General features: G+C 43.6%; 1 protein-coding gene and 1 long non-coding RNA gene across 3 annotated transcripts in view; one reads left to right on the top strand and one right to left on the bottom strand.

Moving 5' to 3' along the window:
• The window catches only part of LOC309815102, a 48,331-nt gene extending 39,950 nt beyond the window's left edge, over positions 1–8,381 (top strand). The window contains exon 3 of the long non-coding RNA XR_014295801.1: positions 8,128–8,381. This is a non-coding gene — a long non-coding RNA (uncharacterized lncRNA). The remainder of the gene's footprint in view (positions 1–8,127) is intronic.
• Positions 1–24,887, bottom strand: part of DOK6 (docking protein 6) — a 419,379-nt gene that overhangs the window by 40,780 nt on the left and 353,712 nt on the right. The window lies entirely within an intron of this gene.

The following is a 24,887-nucleotide window of genomic DNA, read 5'->3' as shown; positions in this document are numbered from 1 at the left end:
ATTAGGACTTCTAAAACTGTGTTGAATAAGAGTGGCGAGAGTGGACATGCTTGTGTTGTTCCTGATGTTAGTGGAAATGCTTTCAGTTTTTCACCATTGAGTATGATGTTTTCTTTGGCTTTGTCATATATGGCCTTTATTATGTTGAGGTAGGTTCCCTCTATGCCCATTTTCTGGAGAGTTTTTATCGTAAATGGGTGTTGAATTTTGTCAAAAGCTTTTTCTGCATCTATTGAGATGATCATATGGTTTTTATTCTTCAATTTGTTAATATGGTGTATCACATTGATTGATTTGTGTATGGAAACACAAAAGACCCCAAATAGCCAAAGCAATCTTAAGAAAAATGGAGCTCGAGGAATCAGGCTCCCTGATTTCAGATCATACTACAAAGCTACAGTAATCAAGACAGTATATGGCACTGGCACAAAAACAGAAATATGGATCAATGGAACAGGATAGAAAGCCCAGAGATAAACCCACGCACCTATGGTCACCTAATTTACGACAAAGGAGTCAAGAACATATGATGGAGAAGAGACAGCCTCTTCAATAAGTGGTGCTGGGAATACTGGACAGCTACATGTAAAAGAATGAAATTAGAACACTCCCTAACACCATATACAAAAATAAACTCAAAATGGATTAAAGACCTAAATGTAAGGCCAGACACTATAAAACTCTTAGAGGAAAACATAGGCAGAACACTCTATGACATAAATCACAGCAAGATCCTTTTTGACCCCCTCCTAGAGAAATGGAAATAAAAACAAAAATAAACAAGTGGGACCTAATGAAACTTAAAAGCTTTTGTACAGCAAAGGAAACTATAAACAAGATGGAAAAGACAACCCTCAGAATGGGAGAAAATATTTTCAAATGAAACAACGGACAAAGGATTAATCTCCAAAATATACAAACAGCTCATAGAGCTCAATATCAAAAAAACAGTTCAATTAAAAAATGGGCAGAAGTCTTAAATAGACATTTCACTAAAGAAGAAGACATACAGATGGCCAAGAAGCACATGAAAAGCTGCTCAACATCACTAATTATTAGAGAAATGCAAATCAAAACTAAAATGAGGTTTCACCTCACACTGGTCAGAATGGCCAGGGTATGGTGAAAGAGGAACCCTCCTGCACTGTTGGTGGGAATGTAAATTGGTACAACTACCATGGAGAACAGTATGGAGGTTCCTTAAAAAATTAAAAATAGAACTGCCACATGACCCAGCAATCCCACTACTGGGCATATACCCTGAGAAAACCATAATTCAAAAAGAGTCATGTGCCACAATGTTCACTACAGCTCTATTTACAATAGCCAGAGGGCTTCCCTGGTGGCGCAGTGGTTGAGAGTCCGCCTGCCGATGCAGGGGACGCCGGTTCGTGCCCCGGTCTGGGAAGATCTCACATGCTGCGGAGCGGCTGGGCCCGTGAGCCATGGCCGCTGAGCCTGCGCGCCCGGAGCCTGTGCTCCGCAACGGGAGAGGCCCACAAACCGCAAAAAAAAAAAAAAAATAGCCAGGACATGGAAGCAACCTATGTATCTATCGACAGATGAATGGATAAAGAAGATGTGGCATGTATATACAATGGAATATTACTCAGCCATAAAAAGAAATGAAATTGAGTTATTTGTAGTCTATGGACCTAGAGTTTTTCATAGTGAAGTCAGAAAGAGAAAAACACCATATGCTAACACATATATATGGAATCTAAAAAAAAAAAAGGTACTGATGAACCTAGTGACAGGGCAAGAATAAAGACGTAGATATAGAGAATGGACTTGAGGACACGGGATGGGGTAGGGGGAAGCTGGGGCAAAGTGAGAGTAGCATTGACATATATACACTACCAAATGTAAAATAGCTAGTGGGAAGCAGCAGCATAGCACAGGGATATCACCTTGGTGCTTTGTGATGAGCTAGAGACGTGGGATAGGGAGGGTAAGAGGGGAGGCTCAAGAGGGAGGGGATATGGGGACATGTGTATGCATATGGCTGATTCACTTTGTTGTACAACAGAAACTAACACAGTATCGTGAAGCAATTATATTCCAATAAAGATCTGTTTTCTTTTTTAAAAAAAGGGTAATTATGTAAGGAGATGAGGGTGTTAGCCAATGCTATGGTGATAATCATTTCTCAATATAATGTGTATCAAATCAATACACACACCTTAAACTTTCACAATGTTATATCTTCATTATGTGTCTCATATAAAAAAACTTAAAAACTAAAATAAAATGAAAGCAGGTGTACAGTTAAAACTGATGGTTTCTTATCTTCAGTCATTACAAGATAAGAGATAATAAATTAGTTTCTTAAAACTTTTAGTTACATCACACACATACACATGCACACATACACACATCTGACCAAATATAATGGTCACACATCCACTGTTTAGAGTGTGTTTTGTGAAAACTTAGGGAGTCATACCAATGTAATGCAAGCATTTTTAGAATGGAAAAATTAAAATGGAACAAAAGAAAACTAAAAGATAGGTCCTATAAGATTACATGGTTTACTTGTAAAACCAGATTTTATATATATATATAATAAGTATAATATATATATAATGTATTATTTGACAAACATTTAATAATTTACATAAATCCTATTGATAACTACTATATAATTACTTGAGTGAAAGAAGGGATTCAGAATCAGGAGGTGAAAGTTGTACTGCCTTAATTTTTCACAACTGTCACATTCACTTGGACTTTTATGACCGAGTTTGTAAACAAAATATATGGGTTTGGGTTTTATTTGGCAGATTTTTTAAAAATAGCAAAACATTATTTACCTTTAAGAACTACATCAAATGTTGCTACTTCCTGTTTTAAGGAGATGTTTATCGGGCATGCCAACCTGGTTAAAGTGAGGTGAAGTGAGGGACTCTATTGTATTATAATGAGTCACATTATTTCTAGACTTCAGTTATCCGTAGGAAAACATTTCCATTATTTCATGAGATAGCCTTGCCAGACGTGAAAACACAGGAAAGCAAAAGCAATTTTTTACACTCCTAATTTACAAGTTGGGACATATTACTGAAGTCAATGAGACTGCCATTTCCGATCAAGCAGTCCACCTTCATCACCTGGCAGCGACTCTGTTACCGACATGGGTACATTTAGGAGGCATTATGATCACAACTTACACATTCTGACTGCACATGACATGGAATTTTACGCCAACCCCTTTTGCCAGTGTTCCAGATGATCAGTTAGGACCCCTTGGACAGCTTTATTCACTGTTTCAGTGCCAAGTTTAAATGGATCATATGGTCAACATTACTTTAATGTTGGCATTTCTACCTGTGCCTTAATTTGTTATTTGCAGAACATTGGAAGCGTCCATTCTCCTCTGTTCCTCTACACTATGTAGATGGAACTGAGGCCTCTAATCTCTTCTCATTACAAGGAGCCCATTTATGCTTGTAAGTTGTGTCCACCCTCCACAGGAAATCAGTCATTCCTCTGTGTTTCTGAACTATGCAGTTGTTTGGGTGAGTGAGAGGAGGGCCTGGGAGATTCCTAGATTCCTGCTGATGCTGGCACACACGCTGGTAGTGTGCGGTTCTGCTCCCTGGGTGGTGGGTTGTTTAAATTGCTTTGTGGAGAGAATTCCACGGCACTCGTTTCAGTTCAGGAGAGACGCAGATTACCTTCAGTTACTCCAAAACTCGTTAGCACTTTGGAGTGGAGAAAATAGAAATACAAGACAAAGTATTGATGTTTTGAGATTTGAGGGGTCCAGACAAGGGTCCTCTCCCGTTTAACCCATGTCCCTTTAGTGGGTCCAGGAGGGCTGTGCCATTGGAGGATTTCAAAATATCCTAGAGGTGGCTGGTGACTTGGCAGTTTCTTCAGAAACACTCTTTTGGATGCTAAACATCTGTTAATGCAATAAGTAAACGAGAACCAGGGTATGGATACCCTCAGAAGCAAGTTTAGCTCTGAGGCTGAATGTATTTAATCTAAAATGCACATGGATTGAAAAGGGAGAAGAATAGAGATTATAATGTTTAAAGGTAAGACTTCAGAGATATTTTGCTCTTTTACTGGGCTGATTTGGGTTTTCCCGAAGAGCCTGTAGGCACCCAGATTCCCTCACCTCTGCTCACGTGGACGCCTTCTGCAGAAGAGTTTGAGAACAGGGCCTGAAGGATACTGGAACCACTTTTCAGATGGAGGTCAGTGAGTAGCATAGCCCAGATTCCCACTACCAGCAATGATGGAGGAATGGGCGAAATTTACTTCTTGATTATAAACAACTATAGAAAGTAGATACACTATATAAAACAATTGATTTTGGACAACAGGCAGCACAAGACTGTGACCCCAGGCAGGAGTAAAACCTGCGAGGCCCCCTGTGGATCTTCGTCTCTGCACATCGATTCCAGTCTCTCTCACCTCCAGAGGTGGACCGGGGCAAGAACATGAATGGAGGCCCACAGCCCACCTCTCTAAATATTTAAAGGTTACGAATAAAGCTAATATGTTGTCAAAGGAAAGATGCTGTACCCCCCTATTTTAATATACATCATTACGACAAAAGAAAAGTATATTGATCTTGCTGCTGGTTGCAAAGGTATTTTCAGTTTGAGAAAATCAGCAAGTCGTACGTTAGGATCTATGTAGTTTTCTAATTAGGTTGATTCATATGAAATTGCTTTTGGGCTACAAAAATGGTGATCACGCAAATAAAAGTTTAAAGTATTTAAAAAAAATGGTGATCACATGGTTCAACTTTGTATATATATGGTTTTTATATGAATAAATGTCTTCAAAGTATCAAAGTTTACTGATTTTAATGATTGAAATCATCCCAAGTATCTTTTAACACAGTGTAATGAAATTAGGTATTAATAAGGTAATGAAAATAGGAAAATTTACAAACATGAAGACACTAATGTACTCTTAAGGAGAGTGGGAATGAATAACAAGCTTGTTTTTTAAAATTGTTTATGACCTATTGTGATGTGTTTATTAAACCATTTCTATTTTAAAAAACATAACTTGATCTTTCATCCTGGTACAGCTAGCTTCTAAGATACTTTCTTCAGGGAGATGGATGAAGTTTTAGAAAATCTTAGAACACATAAAATCTCCAGATAGCTCTAGATTTAAAAAAATTCTCTAGCCATTGACAGGAAAAGAGGAGCTCACTTTTTCAAAATGTCTATTCTTTCTGTAGTCTCTATGTGCATTTATTCTCTCTGTAATACCGTCTTTTTTCCCATAGTAATTAAGATGCTTTATTAACTCTGGACCATAATAAAACTGCTTTATTATTCTTTCTGACCTCTTATCCATCCTAAGCGACTTCCATATCACAAATGTGAATAATAGACTGCCCAATTCTGGAAAGAACTCTTTTTATCTAATGAAATCTCTCTCTCTGGTTAGAAAATATGTAATTTTAATTATTTACAACAAAGTTTTCTTTCAAAGGTAAATACCATGTCAAGGCAGTCATTTAGATGAAAAGGTCATTTTTATTTTGATAAGTTTGCTTTTGACAGAGGCAATGTCACCATTCTAGAAATTTATGTTCCAAACTATTTTATTTGTATAAATTGACAGGATGATTTCAATCACATTTATCTGTAAAGTTCAATTGAAGTAACCATTATTATTAATATATAATCCCATGTATTACCACGTTAAGTGCACCTTTTTCTTTTCTTTGTTTTGAATGTTTTAATCAAACAAGGAACATTATTACAATAGTAAATTTAAGAACTATATAGGAAACTATCCTAGTGCACTTTTAAGCCTAGTTTCTCCATCTGTAATGGAGTCATTTATTTGTAGAATACAAAAATATCTATTCAGTTACAGTGGAAATGGAGTATTTTTCATAAATTTTACCTATATTGTAGTTTTGCTTTCTCTGAGTAATCATATGTTTAGGTGATAAGTAAATCATAACATCAATAACATTTATTTCTTATCACACAAAACATATCTCTGATTAACAGTGATGGTAAAACTAGAGCTAGTTTATTTCAAGCCAGGGATAATTTTGCCAGTAAAAGTATCCTGTGAACAGAGGGTGAGTGATGGCTTACATAACCAAGGGTATATTTTCAAGAAATCTAGGCAGTGTCACAGGAGAAAATGTCAGCAGTCAAGCTTACCCACTAAGACTGTACTCCTCCTTTGGAAAACACATCTTATTTTTATAGCACTAAAGAAAACATTCTCCCATTTAATAGTGCAAATTATTTAAGTTAAGGAAAATCTTCTGACATCCTCAGAACATTCTGAAGAGGACAAGCAAATGATCAGTTGGAATTCAGAAACTATTCTCAAAGTATCTTCTCTTGTTAGCTCAAAGTATTTGCAGGTATAGCAAAGACACAGTGCACACCATAATATTTCCAACAGACGGCCATCTGTCACATGAACAGAGAAATCCATGAAAACCTCACTAGGCTAAATTAATTCAAAAAGAGTCATGTACCACAATGTTTACTGCAGCACTATTTACAATAGCCAGGACATGGAAGCAACCTAAGTGTCCATCAACAGATGAATGGATAAAGAAGATGTGGCACATACATACAATGGAATATTACTCAGCCATAAAAAGGAACAAAATTGAGTTATTTGTAGTGAGATGGATGGAGCTAGAATCTGTCAGACAGAGTGAATTAAGTCAGAAAGAGAAAACGGGGAGGGGGAAGGGGAAACTGGGATGAAGTGAGAGAGTGGCATGGACATATATACAGTACCAAATGTAAAATAGATAGCTAGTAGGAAGCAGCCACATAGCACAGGGAGATCAGCTCGGTGCTTTGTGACCACCTAGAGGGGTGGGATAGGGAGGGTGGGAGGGAGACACAATAGGGAGGGAATATGGGGATACATGTATACGTATAGCTGATTGACTATGTTATACAGCAGAAACCAACACAACAATGTAAAGCAATTATACTCCAATAAAAATGTTAAAAAAAAATCCCATAGTTACCACATGTGGCTCTACAGTAGACAGACCAATGAATATCCACATCTTTGTGGCTACTGAAAAACAAATTGACCCAAAACACAGATCTTTTCTCATCCTTTTATGCTTTCAGAAACATAAAACACGATTGCTTGGTTTTCAGTGGAAATCTTGGCTCTATTTTATAATTTTCCCTGACCATGGATTCAATCTTATAATAAACTCTGATACATAGCAGGAGATATTGTTTAATGTTCTGTGCTGTATGTAAACAGATTGTGTCTGCCAAAATTTTTTATTCTATATTACTGACATATAACCTTCATTCCTAATTATAATTTTAGAAATATATGTTATCTATTTAAATACAATTATAATATATATCAATATTAATATATATTTCAGAAATTATATGTTATATATATTTTTTATTTAAATGTAAAGGTGGACATTTTCATGTCCTATTATTTATACAATTATACAATCATTTGTACAATTCAGATTAAAATAAGCTTTTTTTCCCCCAGTAAACAGGATGCTGTCACCAGATTCAGATTATTTTTTACAAAAATGTGAAAATATGAAAAATATGTCAAATGTAGATTCCCAAGATAGAAAAGGTTAAGTTCAGGTTTTAAGGACATTGCAGGAGTTACCAGCCCACTATCATCTTTTACCAAGAAGAAAACCAGGGAAAAGCCTCCTAAATATGAAGTCAAGTGAACTGCGGTACAATGGCAGGTTAAACACACACCCACACACAGAGGGAGAGAGGGAAAGAGAGAGAGAGATGGGGAGAGGGAAATAGTAGGACAGTGAGAGGGGGAGAGGGAGGGAGAGACAGAGAGGGGGGAGTGAAGCCGAGCAGGACCCTGTGGGGCTCCTGGGCACAGAAGCCTTTCCGTGCCCCCCATTTCTTGTTTGCAGGGAACAGCCTCCAGCCTCTATGACCTTCCCCGAGTTCCGAAGGGCATATTTGAACAGTTGCTAATCGGGGAAGGGAGGGGATGCAGAGACAAGGGAGGAGCCGCCAAGACACAATAGTTCAGCCCTGGGGCAGGGTCCTGGTTCCCCCTCGGGATACACATAACAGTATCTTCAAGCCCTGTACAGGACTAAAACCCCCAACAGATGGATGATGTCAGCATTCTCCATTCCAGACTAAAGGAACCAGAGAAGCCCTTCCATAAGACCACCTGAGTCCAGATTAAAGGAACCACAGAAACTCATCAGGTTACCTGAGACCAGATTAAAGGACTGAAGGCCCTGCACACACCCTAATCTTATCAGCAACCCCACCCTTGAACGGATTGCTGTCAAACTCCTCACCAAATCCCCCTGGTTGGGACACACAGATTTTCAGGGGCACAAGCCTGCTGTGTCCCCCTTTGCCTGGCAAAGCAATAAAACTATTCTTTTCTACTTCACCCAAAACTCTGTCTCTGAGATTCGATTCGGCATCTGTGCACAGAGGCTGAGTTTTTAGCATCAAGAGGGAGGGAGAGGGATGTGGGGGAGGTAGAGAGGGAGGAGGAGAGGGCAAAGGGGGAAACAGGGAAAGGGAGGGGGAGGGAGAGGTTGGGGAAGAGGGGGGAGGGGGACAGGAGAGGGAGAGGGGGCCACTGCCAAATCACCTTTCACTTCTAAGAGCTGAGAATACAGATGACCCTTGAACTACACAATGTTGAACAAGTGTGTGTGTCCACTTAGGAGTTTTCAATAGAATTACCAGGGTTAGTTGAATCCTTGGGTGCAGAACTGCAGATACAGAAGACTGACTATAAGTTATACGTGGATTTTCAACTGTATAGAGGGGTGGTGCCCCCAACCCCTGTGTTGTTCAAGGGTCAACTGTATTTTTCATTTTTATCTTACAAATTAGAGCCAAAATAACTTGGGCTGCATCTTCTCTCCATGGCAAAACTTCTATCATCATAAGGCAACCCAATTACAAGAATTTAATAAATAGAAGCACAACAACATGGGAATTTCTTGCCAGAAACATACTGCTTTTTGTATAGATAAGATCAGCCCTGAAGACCTTTGTAAGGCACTCTGCCGGGTAGGTACCAGGGAAAGCGAAGGTATTTTCTACTTTGACAACCTAGTGAGCAGGTAGGGGTCTACTTGGAGAAAGAGACAATTAATTCACTTTTATCTGGACCTCAAAGTACACATAACAAAGTTACTAGTACAGACAGACGTGGAAAGGACACTGGATGGAAGTGATAGTACTGGGTTGGCCAAAACGTTTGCTCAGGTTTTTCCATCTGATATGGCAAAACCCGAATGAACTTTTTGGCCAACCCAATATTAAAAAATAGAGTAAAAATGGGAAAGTACATTCCCATTTGGGACAGGTACATCCCTGGCATAAGATTTACTGAGGGAGAAAATGCTGGAAGGATAGGAAAGGGCAGAATATGAAACACCGATGTAAGGCCAACTGGCCCGAGGCAGGGGAACGCAATCAGATTCACAGGTTGCATCAGACCGAAACTCTCCGGACCACCCAGTTCCAGGAACTGACCTGGGGACCTTTCACCCGGCCCAGCAGCCTTCCCGCCTTTCGAGGGGTGGGACTAGCGGTCCCAAGACTGATGTAACCGGCACCAGATATCGCCACGATACCCGAAGAGACCACCAGATAAGGAATTCCCTGCGCCCTCCCAGATTCACCACACCCCTTTCCCTTTTTTCCTTATAAAATCCTGCCCAACCCTCGCCCAGGCGCGACTTCTCTGGCCCCTTTCTCTTGGACCAGTGAACCTCGCCCGGGAGCGCCCCCTAATAAAGCTCACTTGAAGCTTTTCTCTGTTTCGCGCTGCCGTTTGTTAAGATCCGACCTTACATTTGGTGCCAAAACCCGGGAGGGGTACCAAGCCCCGCGGGTTACCGCGCGGGCCGCTCCTCCCCTCCCCCAGGAGACAACTAGGGAACCTCCACTCATCCACCCGATCCGGCAGAAAACGGGGTAAGTCCCCCTCCCTTGTTCCCTCCGAACCCCAGAGTCCCTACCCACTGGACTCCCTGTCCCTAATCGCGGCCGCGTCAGGGACTCCTCCGTCCTCTCTCCGGGCCTCGGGCAACTGTGGAGACGTCCCAATCGCCTGACCGCCCTCCGACCTGCCGTGAATTGGAGACTGAGACAAGGGACGCCTCTCTCCCTCTCCATTCACTCAGGGACAGACTGGGGGTCATGGGAAGCTCACAATCGAAAGCAGATTCTAAGACGCCCCTGGGGTGTCTCCTAGCCAATTTTACAGCCCTCGGTTTCTCCCAAGATCTCCGTCGCCGACGGCTTATTTTCTATTCCACTGTGGCCTGGCCACAGTATCCTCTAGACAATCAATCCAAATGGCCTCCTGAAGGGACTTTCGATTTTAACATCCTCCGTGATCTAGATAATGACTGCCGCAGGACGGGCAAATGGTCCGAGGCCCCCTAGGTTCAGGCCTTCTGGTATTTACGCTCCTGCCCCTCCCTCTGCGTCGATTGTTCCACTTCCCAGATCCTTCTTGCCCCTAATTTCCTTTGACGATGACGCCTCTCCACTAGCCGACCCACCCGAATCTCTCACCTCTCCCCTCTCCAGAGCTCCTCTCTAGCCTCCACCCAACCCTGAAGCGGTCCCTCGTCCTCCCGAACCCGCTCCGGCCCATCCAACCGCTCCCCCGCCTCCCTCAACGGTTTCTCCTCCCTCGCCCCTTGCTTTGCCAATTCGTGCACAGACACGCTCTCACGACTCCCAAGATCCAAATCTCCTCTGCCCTCTGAGGGAGATGGTAGGAGCGGAAGGAGTAGTTAGAGTTCATGTTCCCTTTTCCCTCCAAGATCTCTCTCAAATAGAAAAGCGATTAGGCTCCTTTTCGGCCGACTCTTCCCGCTACATCAAAGAATTTCTCTACCTCTCTCAAGCTTACGATCTAACCTGGCACGATATCTCTGTGATCCTATCTTCTACTCTGACCCCTGACGAGAGGGAAAGAATTCAAACTGCTGCCCGAAACCATGCAGATCAGGTTCACCTTACCGACAACTCCATGCCTGTAGGAGCGACTGCCGTACCTGGCACTGATCCAGTCTGGACTTATCAGGATGGCCAAGATGGCCGTCGTAAACGCGACCTCATGATCCAATGCCTCCTGGCTGGCATGCAGGCTGCCGCTCATAAGGTAGTCAATTTGAAAAACTAAAAGAGAGCACTTCCGGGTAAGATGGCGGAAGAGTAAGACGCGGAGATCACCTTCCTCCCCACGGATACACCAGAAATACAGCTACACGTGGAACAACTCCTACAGAACACCTACTGAACGCTGGCAGAAGACCCCAGACCTCCCAAAAGGCAAGAAACCCCCCACATACCTGGGTAGGGCAAAGCGGAGAGATCCCCACACAGAGGATCAGTGCCGAGCGGCACTCACCAGCCCGAGAGGCTTGTCTGCTCGCCCGCCGGGGCGTGCAGCGCTGGAAGCTGAGGCTCGGGCTTCGGTCAGAGCGCAGGGAGAGGACTGGGGCTGGCGGCGAGAACTCAGCCCGAAGGGGGCTAATGTGCCACAGCTAGCCGGGAGGGAGTCCGGGAAAACTCTGGAGCTGCCGAAGAGGCAAGAGACTTTTTCTTCCCTCTTGGTTTCCTGGTGCGCGAGGAGAGGGGATTAAGAGCGCTGCTTAAAGGGGCTTCACGGACGGGCGCGAGTCGCGACTGAAAGCGCGGAGCCCAGTGACGGGCGTGGGACGCTGGGGCTGCTGCTGCCGCCGCCAAGAAGCCTGTGTGCGAGCGCAGGTCACTGCCCACACCGCCCTTCCGGGAGCCTGTGCAGCCCGCCACTGCCGGGGTCCCGGGATCCAGGGGCGGCTTCCCTGGGAGAACGCACGGCGCGCCTCGGGCTGGTGCAACGTCACGCCGACCTTTGCCGCTACAGGCTCGCCCCGCACTCCGTGCCCCTCCCTCCCGCCCGGCCTGAGTGAGCCAGAGTCCCCGAAGAGGCTGCTCCTTTAACCCTGTCCTGCCTGAGCGAAGAACAGACGCCCTCCGGCGACCTACACGCAGAGGCGGGGCCAAATCCAAAGCTGAGACCCAGGAGCTGTGAGAACAAAGAAGAGAAAGGGAAACCTCTCCCAGCAGCCTCAGAAGCAGCGGATTAAAGCTCCACAATCAACTTGATGTACCCTGCATCTGTGGAATACATGAATAGACAACACATCATCCCAAATTGAGGAGCCCGGAGTCAGTGCTGTGCCTCTGAGGTGGGAGAGCCAACTTCAGGACACTGGTCCACAAGAGACCTCCCAGCTCCACATAATATCAAACGGCAAAAATCTTCCAGAGATCTCCATCTCAACACCAGCACCCAGCTTCACTCAACGACCAGCAAGCTACAGTGCTGGACACCCTATGCCAAACAACTAGCAAGACAGGAACACAACGCCACCCATTAGCAGAGAGGTGGCCTAAACTCATAAAAAGTCTGCAGACACGCCAAAACACACCACCAGACGTGGACCTGCCCAGCAGAAAGACAAGATCCAGCCTCATCCACCAGAACACAGGCACTAGTCCCCTCCACCAGGAAGCCTACACAACCCACTAAACCAACCTTAGCCACTGGGGACAGACACCAAAAACAACGGGAACTACGAACCTGCAGCCTGCAAAAAGGAGACCCCAAACACAGTAACATAAGCAAAATGAGAAGACAGAAAAACACACAGCAGGAGAAGGAGCAAGATAAAAACCCACCAGATCTAACAAATGAAGAGGTAATAATAGGCAGTCTACCTGAAAAAGAATTCAGAATAATGATGGTAAAGATGATCCAAGATTCTATTTCCCAGACCCAAAATCTTGGAAATAGAATAGACAAAATGCAAGAAACAGTTAACAAGGACCTAGAAGAACTAAAGATGAATCAAGCATCGATTAAAAACACAATACATGAAATAAAAAATACTCTAGATGGGATCAATAGCAGAATAACTGAGGCAGAAGAACGGATAAGTGAGGTGGAAGATAAAATAGTGGAAATAACTGCTGCAGAGCAAAATAAAGAAAAAAGAATGAAAAGAACAGAGGTCTCAGAGACCTCTGGGACAACATTAAACGCACCAACATTCGAATTATAGGGGTTCCAGAAGAAGAAGAGAAAAAGAAAGGGACTGAGAAAATATTTGAAGAGATTATAGTTGAAAACTTCCCTAATATGGGAAAGGAAATAGTTAATCAAGTCCAGGAGGCACAGAGAGTCCCATACAGAATAAATCCAAGGAGAAATACACCAAGACACATATTAAGCAAACTGTCAAAAATTAAACACAAAGAAATCATATTAAAAGCAGCAAGGCAAAAACAACAAATAACACACAAGGGAATCCCCATCAGGATAACAGCTGATCTCTCAGCAGAAACTCTACAAGCCAGAAGGGAGTGGCAGGACATACTTAAAGTGATGAAGGAGAAAAACCTGCAACCAAGATTACTCTACCCAGCAAGGATCTCATTCAGATTTGATGGAGAAATTAAAACGTTTACAGACAAGCAAAAGCTGAGAGAGTTCAGCACCACCAAACCAGCTTTACAACAAATGCTAAAGGAACTTCTCTAGGCAAGAAACACAACAGAAGTAAAAGACCTACAATAACGAACCCAAACAATTAAGAAAATGGGAACAGGAACATACATATCAATAATTACCTTAAATGTAAATGGACTAAATGCTCCCACCAAAAGACACAGAGTGGCTGAATGGATACAAAAACAAGACCCATATATATGCTGTCTACAAGAGACCCACTTCAGACCTAGAGAAACATACAGACTGAAAGTAAGGGGATGGAAAAAGATATTCCATGCAAATGGAAACCAAAAGAAGGCTGGAGTAGCAATTCTCATATCAGACAAAATAGACTTTAAAATAAAGACTACTAGAAGAGACAAAGAAGGACACTACATAATGATCAAGGGATCGATCCAAGAAGAAGATATAACAATTGTAAATATTTAGGCACCCAACATAGGAGCACCTCAATACATAAGGCAAATACTAACAGCCATAAAAGGAGAAATCGACAGTAACACACTCATAGTAGGGGACTTTAACACCCCACTTTCACCAATGGACAGATCATCCAAAATGAAAATAAATAAGGAAACACAAGCTTTAAATGATACATTAAACAAGATGGACTTAATTGATATTTATAGGACATTCCATCCAAAAACAACAGAATACACATTTTTCTCAAGTGCTCATGGAACATTCTCCAGGATAGATCATATCTTGGGTCACAAATCAAGCCTTGATAAATTTAAGAAAATTGAAATTGTATCAAGCATCTTTTCCGACCACAATGCTATGAGACTAGATATCAATTAAAGGAAAAGATCTGTAAAAAATACAAACACATGGAGGCTAAACAATACACTACTTAATAACGAAGTGATCACTGAAGAAATCAAAGAGGAAATTAAAAAATACCTAGAAACAAATGACAATGGAGACACGACGACCCAAAACCTATGGGATGCAGCAAAAGCAGTTCTAAGAGGGAAGTTTATAGCAATACAATCCCACCTTAAGAAACAGGAAACATCTCGAATAAACAACCTAACCTTGCACCTAAAGCAATTAGAGAAAGAAGAACAAAAACATCCCAAAGTTAGCAGAAGGAAAGAAATCATAAAGATCAGATCAGAAATAAATGAAAAAGAAATGAAGGAAACGATAGCAAAGATCAATAAAACTAAAAGCTGGTTCTTTGAGAAGATAAACAAAATTGACAAACCATTAGCCAGACTCATCAAGAAAAGAAGGGAGAAGACTCAAATCAATAGAATTAGAAATGAAAAAGGAGAAGTAACAACTGACACTGCAGAAATACAAAAGATCATGAGAGATTACTACAAGCAACTCTATGCCAATAAAATGGACAACCTGGAAGAAATGGACAAATTCTTAGAAATGCACAACCTGCCAAGACTGAATCAGGAAGAAATAGAAAATATGAACAGACCAATCACAAGCACTGAAATTGAAACTGTGATTAAAAATCTTCCAACAAACAAAAGCCCAGGACCAGATGGCTTCACAGGCGAATTCTATCAAGCATTTAGAGAAGAGCTAACACCTATCCTTCTGAAACTCTTCCAAAATATAGCAGAGGGAGGAACACTCCCAAACTCATTCTACGAGGCCACCATCACCTTAATACCAAAACCAGACAAGGATGTCACAAAGAAAGAAAACTACAGGCCAATATCACTGATGAACATAGATGCAAAAATCCTCAACAAAATACTAGCAAACAGAATCCAACAGTACATTAAAAGGATCATACACCATGATCAAGTGGGGTTTATTCCAGGAATGCAAGGATTCTTCAATATACGCAAATCAATCAACGTGATACACCATATTAACAAATTGAAGGAGAAAAACCATATGATCATCTCAATCGATGCAGAGAAAGCTTTCGACAAAATTCAACACCCATTTATGATAAAAACCCTGCAGAAAGTAGGCATAGAGGGAACTTTCCTCAACATAATAAAGGCCATATATGACAAACCCACAGCCAGCATCGTCCTCAATGGTGAAAAACTGAAACCATTTCCACTAAGATCAGGAACAAGACAAGGTTGCCCACTCTCACCACTCTTATTCAACCTAGTTTTGGAAGTTTTAGCCACAGCAATCAGAGAAGAAAAGGAAATAAAAGGAATCCAAATTGGAAAAGAAGAAGTAAAGCTGTCACTGTTTGCAGATGACATGATACTATACATAGAGAATCCTAAAGATGCTACCAGAAAACTACTAGAGTTAATCAAGGAATTTGGTAAAGTTGCAGGATACAAAATTAATGCACAGAAATCTCTGGCATTCCTATATACTAATGATGAAAAATCTGAAAGTGAAATCAAGGAAACACTCCCATTTACCATTGCAACAAAAAGAATAAAATATCTAGGAATAAACCTACCTAAGGAGACAAAAGACCTGTATGCAGAAAATTATAAGACACTGATGAAAGAAATTAAAGATGATACAAATAGATGGAGAGATATACCATGTTCTTGGATTGGAAGAATCAACATTGTGAAAATGACTCTACTACCCAAAGCAATCTACAGATTCAATGCAATCCCTATCAAACTACCACTGGCATTTTTCACAGAACTAGAACAAAAAATTTCACAATTTGTATGGAAACACAAAAGACCCCGAATAGCCAAAGCAATCTTGAGAACGAAAAATGGAGCTGGAGGAATCAGGCTCCCTGACTTCAGACTATACTACAAAGCTACCGTAATCAAGACAGTATGGTACTGGCACAAAAACAGAAAGATAGATCAATGGAACAGGATAGAAAGCCCAGAGTTAAACCCACGGACATATGGTCAGCTTATCTTTGATAAAGGAGGCAGGAATGTACAGTGGAGACAGGACAGTCTCTTCAATAAGTGGTGCTGGGAAAACTGGATAGGGACATGTAAAAGTATGAGATTAGATCACTCCCTAACACCATACACAAAAATAAGCTCAAAATGGATTAAAGACCTAAATGTAAGGCCAGACACTATCAAACTCTTAGAGGAAAACATAGGCAGAACACTCTATGACATAAATCACAGCAAGATCCTTTTTGACCCACCTCCTAGAGAAATGGAAATAAAGACAAAAATAAACACATGGGACCTAATGAAACTTAAAAGCTTTTGCACAGCAAAGGAAACCATGAACAAGACCAAAAGAGAACCCTCAGAATGGGAGAAAATATTTGCAAATGAAGCAACTGACAAAGGATTAATCTCCAAAATTTATAAGCAGCTCATGCAGTTCAATAACAAAAACACAAACAACCCAATCCAAAAATGGGTAGAAGACCTAAATAGACATTTCTCCACAGAAGATATACAGACTGCCCACAAACACATGAAAGGATGCTCAACATCTTTACTCATTAGAGAAATGCAAATCAAAACTACAATGAGATATCATCTCACACCAGTCAGAATGGCCATCATCAAAAAATCTAGAAACAATAAATGCTGGAGAGGGTGTGGAAAAAAGGGAACACTCTTGCACTGCTGGTGGGAATGTGAATTGGTACAGCCACTATGGAGAACGGTATGGAGGTTCCTTAAAAAACTACAAATAGAACTACCATATGACCCAGCAATCCCACTACTGGGCATATACCCTGAGAAAACCATAATTCAAAAAGAGACATGTACCAAAATGTTCATAGCAGCCCTATTTACAATAGCCCGGAGATGGAAACAACCTAAGTGTCCATCATCGGATGAATGGATAAAGAAGATGTGGCACATATATACAATGGAATATTACTCAGCCATAAAAAGAAATGAAATTGAGCTATTTGTAATGAGGTGGATAGACCTAGAGTCTGTCATACAGAGTGAAGTAAGTCAGAAAGAGAAAGACAAATACTGTATGCTAACACATATATATGGAATTTAAGAAAAAAAAATGTCATGAAGAACATAGGGGTAAGAGAGGAATAAAGACACAGACCTACTAGAGAATGGACTTGAGGATATGGGGAGGGGGAAGGGTAAGCTGTGACAAAGTGAAAGAGTGGCATGGACATATATACACTACCAAACGTAAGGTAGATAGCTAGTGGGAAGCAGCCGCATAGCTCAGGGAGATCAGCTCGGTGCTTTGTGACCGCCTGGAGGGGTGGGATAGGGAGGGTGGGTGGGAGACGCAAAAGGGAGGGTATATGGAAACATATGTATATGTATAACTGATTAAATTTGTTACAAGGCAAAAACAAACAAACAAACAAACAAAAAAAGATCTAATTAGAGGAGAAAAGCCTCGGGCTGAGGAGGTATGAGAATGCAACCTATAATAATAATGTGCTGGAGATACAAAAAAAAAAAAAAAAAAAAAAACGTAGCAAATACTCAAAACTCATCACTTCCTAGTTATTTTACCACATTTTACTACTGTCTATGCTCTTGAGGTTATTTATCAATATATCAATTCCATCTGGGTGGTAGAAATATTATACAATGGTATGGTATGATACATCTTTTCCCAACTCTGAGTTAGTGACACCACATTGATCCATTGAAACTGCCCATGGTGGCAGTATATACAGCTGAGAATCAGCAAATTCTACAGACCAGGGTTTTGTCTTGGCAAGTCAGTTGACCACCGCATACCAGCACACCACTGGGTGGTCGGCTGACCTAAGCAGACATTGTTGGTTTTGCACTTGTTTAAAAGGATATTTTCCCCTGCCTACTTTTGCCATGATATGATATTAGGAAGTTGCCTATAGCTGTCATTATTCTTGCAAGGAAAAGTTTTCTTCTTCACTAATATACTGATAAGTCAAACAAACTTTAGAAAAAGTCATCAGAATTAACTTCAGAATGTGGTCCTTGCCATTCTTAGCTACCTCATGGTCTGGCAAGGAGTAGAGTGAGAAAAGCATAGCCAACATGAGGCAACCTTGGAAACCCGGGGCAAATATTTTCTGAGGATTCTTTCATTAATCTGATTTCTTGGCTGACTGTGGTGTGTGGAAGGAGTAGGAGCTTGAAAGGCAGGAGATGAGTGTTCCAAGCCCTGTTCAGCTGCTGCTCCCTCTGTGGCCTTATTCCTGTCACTTTCACTCTTCTGGGGCCTCAGGTGTACTCCTCCAGAAAATGAGGGCATTGTGGTGGATAATGTATGAGATCTTATTTAGCTCTCAGATTTCCTGATATTCAGGTCATACGGGGGAAATAAAAAGGAGCATCTCTGAAAGACTCTCCATTTCCTCTCCTCCAATCTCCTTATGAATCTTTGGTGACAAGGTCCATTTTAGAGCCATGTGACCAGCTGAGTCACGTCTTTCAAAGGAGGGAATTTAATGTAATGAGAAAGATTTTTCATAGGAAGATTGTCACCCGTGCCTCACTGCTTCTGATTTTGTTACAGGTTATGTGAAGAGCAAACTTCAGCCCTTCACGTCCCAGGATGATTTTAAAAGAGTACAAAAGCTGCACGGAGGGAGATGACCAGAAAAACAGCTTTGTCCACTTTTAGAGGTTGTGGGTCTCTGGAAATACATGCCAGCAGGAGGAAGGAGGGGCAGAGATACGCAATTGGGGTCCTGGATCCTGCTGGTTAAGCAGCTCCTTCGGAACTGGTCAGTGCCGCTCTCCCCAGCTAGTCACTGGCCTCTTCCACTGCCCCACCTCCCTGCTCTGAGGCCAGCAGCCACCTCTGCCTCTACTTGGCTGGGCTGGGCTCCCACCACTGCTGAGCATAGTAGGGGACACTCATCGCCCTGAGTCAGACAAGCAGGAGGGGATGACCTATTAGACCACAGATTCCTTACCACATTCTCACTGGAGTCTGACTCAAGCCCGCAAAAGCAGGACCATCAGATTTTGTGGCCAAGATCCTCTCATCTCCTTGGTTCCCAAACCCTCTGGGTGTCCATCCACCCATCCTATGAGCGCTTCTCATGGTGGGAAACCCCAGAGCCCTGGGAGGATTTCTGGAGAAAGAAGCAGTTTAGGGCAAATGAATTATGCTTTTAAGAACAAGCTGGCACCACACCCTCAGATGAAAATTGTTTCATACTTTGCGAACAATTCCTGACATCTCTGGGCTTTGACCGCTTGTAATTTTGTCTCCAACTAGACTGTAAGTCACTGAGGCCTCTTTGGTTCATACTTCTTCCAGTACCAGTCACAAAGGAGCACTGGTGGGTATTTATGATTTGATAAATGTTTCCCTATGGGGCTCTGCTGCTCCAACTTGTGACGCCACAGGGATGGACATCACCTGTCTGGCAATATGACGGCTCAGTCCCCCACCACTGATGAAATCTGCTCTTCTGTGAACTCACTTGACACAATGAAATGCTTCAGTGGCCAAGATAACTCTTTCTCTATATTTACTTTCATTCTATATTTCTATCTTTCTTTTCTTTTAACATATGATTTTTTTTCAACCTTTTGAACAGTTTTGCACAAAACCCATCTAGTTCTCAAAGGCTTCATTACCTAACCTATTGGCTTTGACATGTGGATCAATTTTGAGGGTCTCTCCTAATCTAAGACTGTTTTTTTCCTCTAAATCATTCTTGAATTTGTTTTAATAGTTCTTTTTAAACTGATTCATCAACTCAGATTTAAAAATTGTTATCAGTTAATCTTAGCAGTATTAATAGTCCCTTACCATGGATTTTAAGAGCCAATGCATTGCATTCGTAGAAGTGGAATGAAGAGAAATGAAAACACAAAAACTTGCATATAAATGTTCATGGCAGCACTATTCATGATAGCCAAAGGGTGGAAAACTCCCAGGTGTCTATCAACTGACACACAGATAACTAAAATGGGCTCTATCCATACAATGGAACATTATTCAGCCGTAAAAAGGAATGAGTTACTTATCCATGTTACAGCATGGGTGAACCTTGGAAATACTATACAGGCAAAGAAGCCAGACTCAAAGGACACCTATTCCATTTATATGAAGTCCAGATTAAACAAAGTCATAGAGACAGAAAGTAGATTAGTGGTTGCCTAGGGGTTGGAGAGATGGGTTGAAGAGAATGAGGACTTATTCTTAAGGGGTGTGGGATTTCTTTTGGGGGTGATGGAAAGGTTCTAAAATTGACCATGATGATGGTTGCCCAAATGGGACAAAATGAATGGTATGTGAACTATATCTCAACAAATCTATTACAATAAAAATTAAAGAAGAGCCAGTCAAAAAAAAAAAAAAAAAAAAAAAAAACTAAAAGAGATAACCCAAGAACCTAACGAAAATCCAGCTATCTTTCTCAATCGCCTTACAGAGGCCTTAACTCTCTACACCCGGCTGGATCCCGACACCCTGGCAGGGGCAGAGGTCCTAGCCACCCATTTTATCACCCAATCAGCCCCGGACATCCGAAAGCAATTAAAACGGGCAGAAGACGGCCCTCAAACCCCTATTCGAGATCTGGTAAAGATGGCCTTTAAAGTCTACAATGGCCGTGAGGATTTGGCAGAATCCAGCCGACAGGGTCGGATGCACCAGAAGGTGGCTCTCCAAACCCAAGCTCTTGTAGCCACCCTAAAGCCGGCCATCTCCCATGGATCACAGCATCCACGGGGTCCGCAAAAGGCAACCCCGCCGGGGGCCTGCTTCAAATGCGGAAAAGAAGGCTGCTGGGCTCGCCCATGTCCCAATCCCCGACCTCCTTCTAAGCCCTGTCGCCGCTGCCGGCTAACGGGCCACTGGAAGAGCGACTGCCCTACGACTGGCCCTCCCTCAGCGTCTCCACGCGGGGGGCGGGCCGACCCCACGGCATTACCACTCGAACTGCTGGGATTGGCTGACGACTGACGGCGCCCGGACTTGAAAACCCCCATCACCCTCGCCGAGCCCAGGGTAATGCTACAGGTAGCGGGTAAGTCCATCTCATTTCTGGTGGACACGGGGGCTGCCTATTCGGTCCTGCCTACTTATTCCGGGCCAGTTTCTCCTTCCCAGATCTCGGTCACGGGTATTGACGGCAAACCATCCTTCCCGCTCCAGACCGGTCCACTCCCATGTCACATCGAAGGCCTCCCTTTTACTCGTTCCTTCTTAGTCATACCATCCTGCCCAGTTCCCTTGCTGGGCCGAGATGTCCTTTTCCACTTAGGGGCCTCCCTCCAGCTGGTTAGACTTGACCCTAAGGTCCCCTCCTCCCAACTCCTGCTTCCTCTTCTCGGCCTGTCTCTAGAACCCTCTCCCTCCTATCCCCCTCTTCCAAGCACACCGAACCCAATCAATCCCCAAGTCTGGGATACTTCTAAGCCCATAATAGCAACACACCATTCCCCCGTCCTCATCTGCCTACAGGACCCCTCCAAATTTCCACCAATGCCCCAGTTTCCCATCTCTTAGACTCACCTTATGGGTCTACAACCTATTATCACCAGACTCCTAAACCAGGGACTCCTTATCCCCACTGACTCTCCCTGCAAACACCCCCATCCTGCCTGTCCACAAGGCCTCTGGGGATTATCGCCTGGTCCAGGACCTCCGACTAATCAATGAGGCCATAACTCCTCTCCACCCAGTAGTACCAAACCCATACACCTTGCTCTCCCATATCCCCCCATTCACAACTCGCTTTACGGTTCTGGATCTCAAAGATGCCTTTTTCACTGTCCCCCTACATCCCGACTCCTATTTCCTCTTCGTCTTTACCTGGGCGGATGCGGATACTCATACTTCCAGTCAGCTCACCTGGACAGTTCTTCCCCAGCGCTTCCGCGACAGTCCTCACCTCTTCGGTCAGGCGCTGGCACGGGACCTCACTTCCTGCTCCCTTACCCCCAGCACACTCCTTCAATATGGAGATGACCTCCTCCTTTGTAGCCCATCTCTCAGCCTCTCAAGACAACATACTGCAGATCTCCTCAATCACCTTGGCTCTCGCAGTTATCGGGCCTCCCCAGTCAAGGCTCAGTTATCTGTATCTTCTGTAACCTACCTGGGGCTCCGCCTTACCCCCACCACAAAAGGTCTAACAGCCGATCGCACTCGGATTATCCATGAACGCCAGCCTCCGGAAACAGAGGAACAAATTCTCTCCTTTTGGGACCTTATAGGATTTTTCCGACACTGGATCCCTAACTTTGCTCTCTTCGCTAAAACCTTATATCTAGCCGCTAAAGAAACCCCTCAAGGACCCCTCACCTCTCCTTCCGTCGTTCGACAGGCCTTTCTCACCCTCTGTAACACTCTGATATCTTCTCCTCCCCTTTCTCTGCCCAACCCAAACCTACCTTTTCACCTTTTTGCAGATGAACGGGCCGGAAGAGCCACTGGTCTCCTTGCCCAGCCTGTAGGGCCTTCCTACCGCCCCGTGGCTTACCTCTCCAAACAGCTAGACCCAACCATTCGGGGATGGCAACCATGCCTTCGGGCCTTAGCAGCAGCAGCCGAACTGACCAAACACTCAAACTGACTCTGGCCCACCCACTAACTGTGTTTTCCTCCCACCGGCTGGTCGACCTCCTAGGCCACAAGTCTCTCTCTCCCTCCTGGGCCCCTCCCGCATCCAGGAGTTCCACCTACTATTCCCCATATTCCTTGATTCAAGAAATCTACGGCAGCCACCCAAATCTAGCTGATACTGGGTTTCTTTGCAACTCATCCCTCACGGTAAACACATCAATGGAAGCACCACCAGGCATGTTTTTGTGGTGCAATGGTTCCCGCACAAAAGAGATCAATTCTTCCTCCCCCTTCCCATGTATCCCCGTTACTCTTATCCCACAACTCACACTGTATAGCCAAGCCGAATTTTCCTCACTAATCACGCCACCCTTTACCCGACAGAAAAGAGCTATCTTTCTTCCTCTGGTCGCAGGCATCTCTCTCACCTCCTCCCTGGTCGCTGCAGGCCTCGGGGGGTGGGGGGGAGCTCTAACACATAGTGTTTCAACATCCCGTGACTTAGAACATAAACTCCAGCTAGCCATTGAAGCCTCCGCCGCCTCCATCTCCTCTCTCCAGTGCCAAATCACCTCCATAGCCCGAGTCGCTCTCCAGAATCAACCAGCCCTGGATCTCCTGACGGCTGACAACGGAGGTCCCTGCCTCTTCCCGCAGGAGGAATGCTGCTATTACACCAATGAAACAGGACTCGGCGAAGACAACGTAAACGCCCTCCATCGCTTCGATTGGTGGCGATCCACCCTCTATACCTGGCTAACACCAACCTTAGGCCCCTTAATTCTCATCTGTACCTTGCTCATGTTTGCCCCCTGTTTTCTTAGGTTCCTTTGCAGGCGCATGGAGGAAGTCTCTCGGGTGGCCACAAACCAAATGGTCCTCGGTCCTTACACCTTGCTTCCTACAGAACCCCCCACTGGTCTCCCCTAAGCCTCGGACCTCTGGTCGCCCGACTCCCCTTTCGACGCCCCCATTCAGCATGAAGTAGCCAGAGATCAGAACGCTGACCCATTACACCAAAGATGTCGGGATGTAAGGCCAACTGGCCCGAGGCAGGGGAATGCAATCAGATTCACAGGTTGCATCAGACCGAAACTCTCCGGACCACCCAGTTCCAGAAACTGACCTGGAGACATTCCGGACCACTCAGTTCCAGGAACTGACCTGGGGACCTCCCACCCGGCCCAGCCTTCCCGCCTTTCAAGGGGAGGGACTAGCGGTCCCAACCAAGACTGATGTAACCAGCTCCAGATATTGCCACGATACCCTAAGAGACCACCAGATAAGGAATTCCCTGCGCCCTCCCAGATTCACCACACCCCTTTCCCTTTTTTCCTTATAAAATCCTGTCCAACCCTCGCCCAGGCGCGACTTCTCTGGCCCCTTTCTCTTGGACCAGTGAACCTCGCCCGGGAGCGCCCCCTAATAAAGCTCACTTGAAGCTTTCCTCTGTTTCGCGGTGCCATCTGTTAAGATCCGACCTTACAACCATTAGTGTTGTTAAAGGAAAGTCTAAGATTACAGTGCCGCACGGGTGGGGTGCTACTCCAGGACACTTTGTGTGAGGTCCCCTGCCCAGCAAACAATTGATGTCCCTGTCACTGTCTCCGGGCTCTGTCTTTGGTCTCAAGGCTGGGCAACTATAAGGCTTGCAGATCTTCAGCCCAACACAAGCACGGGGTATTTCTAAGCCAACCTCTTTTTTGAGCACATACAGAATTCTAAAATAAATACTCCAGGGCCATAGACAATGACTATTCCTCAAATATACAACAGAGAGGCAACTTCTCAAATTCATTTGGAAGAATGGGATTTTCTGATGGATGAAAGGATAAGAAGTATAATTTCTCTCACAGAGTTGTGATGTCAGTGAGAACATTCTGTTCTAAAGTCACATACCTTTTATCTTTGAATATATATGTAAAAGACATATTATGTCATTTAAGGTTTGG

Source organism: Mesoplodon mirus, assembly GCF_964341445.2.
Source record: "Mesoplodon mirus genome assembly, chromosome: 13".
In the NCBI taxonomy this organism is placed as follows: Eukaryota; Metazoa; Chordata; class Mammalia; order Artiodactyla; family Ziphiidae; genus Mesoplodon; species Mesoplodon mirus.
This window is presented reverse-complemented; position numbering and strand designations above follow the sequence as displayed.